Source organism: Humulus lupulus, chromosome 9 (genome assembly GCF_963169125.1).
Source record: "Humulus lupulus chromosome 9, drHumLupu1.1, whole genome shotgun sequence".
Lineage (NCBI taxonomy): Eukaryota > Viridiplantae > Streptophyta > Magnoliopsida > Rosales > Cannabaceae > Humulus > Humulus lupulus.
In genome coordinates, this window is record NC_084801.1 from 145,499,063 (window position 1) to 145,506,184 (window position 7,122).

Below are 7,122 nucleotides of genomic sequence, written 5' to 3' on the forward strand. Positions count from 1 at the left end.
ATATATAAATTTCATTTAATAAAAAAATACAAAATGACTAATTAAATGTAGACATTTACCAAGGGTCGAACCCCGTATCTACACATAGATGTAATACACTTCTCACCAATTGTGCTGACTTAACTACATGGTAATTAGTTGACTAAATAATTATATATTATATATTTTCTATTTTGTTGACTATATATTTTTTGGGGCCTCCTCAAGTTGAGGGGTCTTGGGACTATGCCCCTCTCGCCCTACCCTTGAGCCGAGCCTACTTATAGGGACAAAAAGAGTGTCTTCTGGGCTGACTTAAGATAGAGGGTCATGAACTATGATAACCCTTGGTTAATTATTGGGGATCTTAATACTATACTAGATGAAAAAGAGAAATGGGGAGGCAAGATGGTGCACGACAAACACGGAGATCCTGAGGAATTTCTTGCTAATGACAGGAGGGGCTGATCTAGGCTTCAAAAGATGCAAGCTTACATGGTAAAGCAAGCGATTCACAAGTGGACTCATGTGGGAAATATTAGACAGAGTGATTGTCTCATGTGATTGGATGACAGAATTCCCTAAAAGAGGTGTCCAAAACCTTCCCAAAATGGTGTCGGACCATGCTCCCATCATATTCGACACATAGATGGATAAAACAAGGGGACATCCCCCCTTCCGGCTTTATGAAGTTGGCTCAGAGAAGGTTCCTGTACTGATGTTGTAACCCAAGTGTGGGCTTAGAGAGTCAATGAAAATAATCCAAAGTGGATGTATAGGACGTTGGAGAATACAAAGAAGGCACTTCAATTTTGGAATAGGAACGTCTTTGGATGCTACAACTAGAGGATTAGAGCTTTGGAGGAAAAACTGGGCTGGATTCAGAACCAGCCAGTGAGCTAGCAAACGTTAGAAGAAGAGGCTATCATAAAACAAGAAATAACAGAGATGTGGAACCGCCATGAAAGCATTTGGAAACAAAAATCGAAGGAGTTGTGGTTAGCAAAGAGAGATAGGAACTCAAATTTTTTCCATGTATCAACAATTATTAGACGTAGGCGGAATTACATATGGACTCTGAAGGATGGAAACGGTTGCCTTAGAGAAAAGAGGAGAGACATTTCCCAAATCATTAATGAGCATTTGAGCAGCTTGTTTACCTTAAGTGACCTGAGCATTGATGCAGAGCTCGAAGCTTTGTGCCCAAGCCTTTTTACTGAGGAAGAAAACAATGACCTCGTCAAGGCATCGACAGGGGAAGAAGTTAAAGAAATGGTCTTCTATATGCATCCCCTCAAGGCACCGGGGCCTGATGGAATGTCATGAAGCTTTTTCAAATTCTTTTGGGAAATAATTGGAAGGGACATCACCAAATGTTTCCAAGACTTCTTCAGAACATGTGATTTTGATGATAATCTAAATCATACCTTTATTTTTCTCATACCAAAGGTGGAAAATGCTGGTGTTATAGACAAGTTCCGAACAATTGGCCTCTGTAATTTCACTTGCAAGATAATGGCGAAAATATTTGCCAATAGGCTAAGGAAAATTATTGATAAGTTGATTACTCTGTTCCAATCAGGCTTTTTGTCTTGGAAGATGGACTGCAGAGGCATCGATCCTAACTCCTAAAATTGTCCAAACCATCAAGATGAAGAGACGACGAGGTGTGTAACGCCGCAAAAATCATTGATAGAATTAATTGATTTGATAAGCGTGGCAGAAGGACACATGGGATGATATAGTGAATTAATTGATTTATATTATTTTATGATTGAGTATGCATGATTATCTGCATTAAATATGTTTAAAGACCCGCTTTTGTTAAAAATATGTATTTTTGTAATTTTGACCCATTAAGGGTATATTTGTAATTATTATGTGCAATGTGCTTGAGACCACATCATTATGTAGATATATTTGTGATTTTTGACATGAGTGGATCCGTTCGAGCTCTTTTAGTGAAAAAGTCACAATGGCGATAAATACCCAACTTGGGTCTAGCATAGAGGTATTTTGGGAATTATTGGTAAAAGGAAATTAAGTGGTAAAATATGTATGTTTGACGGATTGGTTGGTAAGTTGGTGATTAGTATAATTAATTGAGTTTGGTAGGAATCATAGGCAAATGACCATTTGCCCTTGAGATTTATTAAGAAGGGTATTGGTGGGATGGGTATATGGGTCTTTTGACCCTAAAATTAGACATAATTACTACTGAAAGTCACTCTCTCCTTCAAGTTTCCCTCCTTCTCTCTCGTATTCTTCTTGAGCTTTCCAAAAGAAACATAAGGGCTAAGGGCCAAATTCTTGGGATTTTGAGGAAATTCTTTGTGAATTGAAGTGTTTTGGAAGGGATTGGGAGTTGTTGGTTTCTTCATTAATCAAGGAATCTCGAATTTCATCTCAGGGGTAATCTTCTTTTGGTGCTCCTCCATTCTTCATGTTCTTGGTAGAAATTTAGGATTTTATTATTTAATCTCGAAATTTGTTGTGCTTGGGTTGTGTAATTGAGTTGGAAGGTGTTAGAATTAGGTTGTGGATTGTTTGCAGCTAGAATTCTTGTTAGAAATCATGAATTTGTAATTTAATTTTTCGGATTTGGGGGAAAAATTTGGAAGTTTGTAATTTTGGATTTTTATGTGTAATTAGGTATGTTATTGATGTTTATATGTTGTGTGTGAAGTCTTACATTGATTATGGGGCGTGAATTTGGCTTTGGTGAATATTGGGGTCGATTTTTGGAGTAAATTGGGTTTGAAATTGCAGGAAAATGCAAAAAATTTGGGTTTTTTCGCAGTGATGCCGCAGCTCAAGCGAGTGAGCGTCGTGGCACAAATGCACTTCTTTTAGGCTCTTTAATGCTCTTTGACTTGAGTGGCACTGCGGCCCTTTGGGAGGGCCCCGCGGCTCAAAATAGGTTTTCTTTAGCCGTGATTTTCGGCTTTCGTATTTTGACCATAAGTTTTGACTCCGATAACGGGTTTGGACGTTCTTTATATGGTTGGAAATCTTGTGAAAAGATTTATAGTTATAGATCCTAAGCCAAGTGTAGTTGTGATTATTTTGGAGTCGGAAGTATAAACTAAGCTTGGTATCAATTTCTTTCGATTGATTGTGTTTAGGTTTGGCGAAAGACGCTTGAATGTGATTGTACTTGGGTGGTTTTGTCATTATTATTGAAATACGGGTTAGAAAAGTTGGTATTGCACATAGTGTGGGCATTGGCCCTATCGTATTTAGAAATAGTTATGACCGTATAAATTGAAATGAGCTAGGGTTCTGTATCATTATTAAATTCTTTGGTTGTTGTGCTTCTTAGTAATTGATCGATTGTGAGTATGCAGATATTAACGTAAGCCTAGCACTGGGAGACGCACTTTACTAGTCATCGACCGTACATATGGTGCTAGTGATGCAAATTATGCGGTTATTACCATAATCTTAGTGTCGAGAGATGCACTCTACTAGGCATCGACCGTACATATGGTATTGGTGATGGAAATTTACTTGGTATGGTTGATATTGAATGCTAATATGATTATTGAATATATGTGGCTATGACTTATGAGTTATGTGAATTGTTACTTATATGAATTGTTATATGTTCATGTGATGGTTATTATGTATGTCTTGTGGAACTCTTCTTGCTAAGCCTTGGCTCACGGGTGCTCTATGGTGCAGGTAAGGGCAAGGGAAAAGTCGACCAGCCATGAGTTTGAGGGCTTTGGAGTGGCGCTTACATGTTCGGCTTGCTTGGCCACCACGGTCAAGTTATTTTGAGGGACTTAGAGTATAAGTCTAGGTTTATCACTTAGACTGACTATATTGTAAACTTTGTTTGTAATTAAGTTTTAGTTAACTATTTTCAAATTCCCTTTGTGATTATTTAAGTTATAAATGAAAATTTTATATCTTTGATCAAAAATTTTGAATGCCCAAACCTTCAACTAGTTTTATTACACTTTTGAGTCCAAATGACTCATTTAGCGAGTTAAGCACTACTTTAAACACACAGTGTAACTGTCTTGGATTAGTATGGTGTTGCAACTTTGTATGAGAGGTGCCAAGGCTTTATGGTTCCTAAAAATTGGCCGAACATGTACGCTCACTACTAAAGAAAAGCTCGACTCGCAGTTCGATGGGTATTGTGTGGAATGTGTGCTTAACTGCTGAATTGAAATATATGCCTTATCTGCATGCTAGAATAGGGAGCATGAAATATACTGATAAGGTTTGGCCCTTGATTGTTAGGTGAATATGGAAGAAATTCTTATTATCATTGTTGTTAAATGTGAGTGTGATAGAAATGCTTATCAGTATTGTTGCTGCATGTGTATGCTCTATTTTGTTCAGTTTTGACCGTGGGACGGTTTCTGGATATGTTATCATTGCCTAATAAGTCGAGTCATTGATTGCCGACATACTTAGAAGTTATGCATCCAATACGGTCAATCAGACTTGGTGGCCATAATATCGAGGTAGGAGATGATTTCCAGGGCCAGAACCTTCCACTTGTCCCTCAGAACTGGCAGCAAATGTTTGCAGACATGCAAGCGAGACTACAGAGACAAGAGGAAGAGATTAGATGGTTAAGGCAGTAGCATCCGTCAGGGAACGCTACCCCATTCGCACCACTGGTAGTGGCACCAGTTCTAGCACAGCTAGAGGTAGAGAACCGATTGAAACCGTTATATGAAAGATTCCAGAAACAGTACCCTCCAACCTTTGAGGGATGCCTAGATCCACTTAGGGCAGAGCAATAGATGAGCATGATCACCTCCATCCTTGACTTTATGAGGGTGGTAGGTAATGACATGGTTGCATGTGCTGCATATATGCTATAGGATAATGCCCGAACTTGGTAGGAGGTGGTATCCCAGACTCGGAATGTCACCATGATGGGCTGGGAGGAATTCAGAAAGTTGCTCAGTGAGAAGTACTACAATGATCTAGTTCAAACTGTAAAAACGAATGAATTTGTGAATCTAGTTCAGGGTAATATGATAGTGACGGAGTACGCCATGGATTTTGATTGGTTGGCCAAGTTCGCTTTTGACTTGGTGTCAACTGATGAGGCTTGGAAGGAGCAATTTGTGCAAGGATTGAATTTTAGGATAGACCAGGGTGTTAGAATCGCTTCAGTACCTGGGATTTCTACATATGCTCAAGTAGTACAGAAGGCCCTTACTGTTGAGGGCACAGAGGACGAGATGTGGAGAGAGATTGCCGCAAGGCACGATGCTTGAAGTGTTGTACCTTCATTTGCTGGGTCTAGTTGGGCCGGAGGCCCCAGTGAACAAAAAAGAAAAATTGTGAATACAGTTAGTACCCCAGGTTCAAAGTAGAGACTTTGGGGTACTCAAAGTGACCGTCCGATCAGAATTGAGAGCTGGAAGTGTTATCCAAAGTGTGCCTGGTGCGAGCAACTTCATTTGAGAGAATCTCGTGTTAAGATATTTTTTCTATATGGAGCGGTGGGACATCTCAATAAATATTGCCCGCATTTGAAGAAAGAGGAACCAAGGAAGGGTGATAGTCTGGTTCAAGCTCGAGTCTTTACGTTGACTCAGATAGAGGTTGAGGCTAGTTCCTCGGTAGTTACAGGTCAGAAATCTAGGACTGGTTCTTCTTATACAATATTGATTGATTCTGGTGTGACGCATTCTTTTGTATCTAGTAGGGGTTAGACATACTTAATAGACCCTGTGATGAGTATGTTTTGGGGTTTGGGACTTTGTTGCCTACTGGAGAATTGGTAGTTTCTAGGAGATAGATCATATCATTACCAGTAGAGGTAGATAGTAGGGAATTGTATGCGGATTTGATTGAGCTAGCAGTGGAGTATTTTGATATGACATTGGGTATGATTGGTTAGCCAAGTATTGGGCACCAGGAAAATAGAATGGCAAAGCATCATATAGAATGCCAAAGGCGAAGTTGAAAGAATTAAAGGTTCTGTTGTAGGAGTTACTTGACTTAGGATTCATCAGGCCTAGTTTCTGTCTGTGTGATACACCAGTGTTGTTTGTAAAGAATAAGGATGGATCATTAAGGATATGTATCAACTACTGAGAGTTGAACAAGTTGACCATCATGAACAAGTTTCTCTTGCTAAGGATTGATGACTTGTTTGATAAGTTACAGGAAGATTGATATTCGATCTGGTTATCACCAGCCGGGGATCATGGAGGAGGATATTCCGAAGACAACCTTTCGCACAAGGTATGGGCATTTTTAGTTCTTGGTTATGTCCTTTGGACTGACAAATTCCCCAGCAGTGTTCATGGAAATAATGAACAGGGTGTTCAAGGATTAGCAAGACAAGTTTGTGATTGTGTTCATCGATGACATACTGATCTACTCCCAACCAAAGACAAAACGTGAGCAGCATCTCCATTTAGTATTACAGAGGCTAAGGGAACACATGTTATATTCCAATTTCAAGAAGTGCAAGTTCTAATTACCTCAAGTGACGTTTCTTGGTCATATTGTTAGTAAGGATGGGATTATGGTAGATTCGACCAAGATAGAGGCGGTGAGAGATTTGACAAGGCCAAAGAGTGCATCAGAGAGTGTGAGTTTCTTAGGATTGGTAGGTTATCGATGTTTTGTTGAAAGGTTCTCCAGGATTGCAACACCTTTGACTGAATGGACACACAAAAATTTGAAGTTTGTTTAGTTTAACAAATGTTAGAACAACTTTCAAGAGTTGAAGCGGCAATTGATTGCTGCACCAGTGCTTAGTCTTCCTTCAGATCAGAAGAAGTTTGTGGTTTATTAAGTTCCTTCAAGATAAATATTAGGGTGTGTTTTGATGCAGGTTATGAAGGTGATTTCTTATGCTTCATGACAGTTAAAGGAATATGAGTAATGATACCCTACTCATGATTTAGAGTTGACAGCTGTGGTATTCGCACTGAAGGTGTGGCGTCATTATTTATATGGGGGGGAGTGTGAGATATATACGAACCACAAGAGCTTGATGTACTTTTTGCACACAAAATGATCTGAATATGAGATAGGGGCATTGGTTAGAGCTGGGGAAGGATTATGATTGTGAAATCCTTTACCATCCGGGGGGAAAGCCAACATGGTGGCAGACGTCTTGGGCCATAAATGCCCGGGACAGTAGTATAGTTC

General features: G+C 39.4%; 1 long non-coding RNA gene across 1 annotated transcript; it reads left to right on the top strand.

The window, feature by feature from the left end:
* Positions 1-2,225: 2,225 nt before the first annotated feature.
* Positions 2,226-4,411, top strand: LOC133802113 (uncharacterized). The gene is made up of 3 exons (XR_009877145.1): positions 2,226-2,391; positions 3,327-3,492; positions 3,664-4,411. It is a non-coding gene; the product is annotated as an uncharacterized LOC133802113 (long non-coding RNA).
* The last annotated feature ends 2,711 nt before the right edge of the window (positions 4,412-7,122 follow it).